Here is a 1,039-nt window from a genome sequence, read left to right on the forward strand (position 1 = left end):
AATGAACTGATCTTCATCCTTTATGTGAGATGTTATTTTGTAATCGACAAAATTTGATGTCAAAACGTTTTTGAATGAGTTGTAATTTTTGTTTCTTTTTTGAATCTCAATGTCAGAAGTGAAACAATAATGTGCAACCAATATACATTCGATTTTGATTAGGTTGATAAACCCATTCTTTTGATACCCTTTTTGGGCAGAATAGGTGATGACGTGGCATGTTATAGTAGGCTCGGTAGTGGTGATGGTGGTAAGTTATTCTAATTTAAGGGAGTAATGAGAAAAGAATGGACAAGGAATTGTATAGTACTCAGGAGTGTCTATTAGATCGGCTTATCAATAGTACTAGGATAGATTGTGATCTTGTTTTTCTTAGAAGAGTTGTACTTGGGCTCTTTATTAGTTTCCTATAAATAATTGTAGAAGTAACGTTGTAAGAGGTCCAACACCTCTCAAACAAATGCATCTTTTAATTCAGCCTTCGTTTAGTTGATTAATTTCTAATGAAATTTCCTTTATTATTCTTTCTTTGCAATTTAAATTCTTATTACTAGTGGTTTCATTTCGTCGATTCAATTTTAGCAGTTATCATAGCCCATTATATTCATTTTCTGTTGTGTCTCTCAAAAACAGCCTGATCTACGATTTTCTCTAAAAGATGTGAAAACAGTGTTAACGCGAAGTGCGGAAGGTTGATTTTAATTGGGATTAATTTTTGAAATGACCTAGATCTGATTATTAGGTCCACTTGCTCAATTTATGATTGATTTAATTATCTGATCAATTAACCATTCACAATCATAAATAAAATTCTGAAAAATAAAGTAAGAAGAGAAATTGCACCAGAATTTTTAGTGAGTAAACCCCAGTTGATAAAATACGTCAACTGTTTGCATGAGAAAAACCTCGTGCACTATGTAGTCCAAAGTAAACTGATCCACTAAGTTTGAAACAAAGTATACTAAATTTTGACTCTAGCTCACACCCTATCGTTCTACCAAACACCAATTGTTGACAATCCTCTGGCTTTGTGACGTCC

Source organism: Cornus florida, unplaced genomic scaffold, assembly GCF_030987335.1.
Source record: "Cornus florida cultivar Cherokee Brave unplaced genomic scaffold, ASM3098733v1 CherokeeBrave_3.0.0_Hap2_Chr06, whole genome shotgun sequence".
Taxonomy (NCBI): domain Eukaryota; kingdom Viridiplantae; phylum Streptophyta; class Magnoliopsida; order Cornales; family Cornaceae; genus Cornus; species Cornus florida.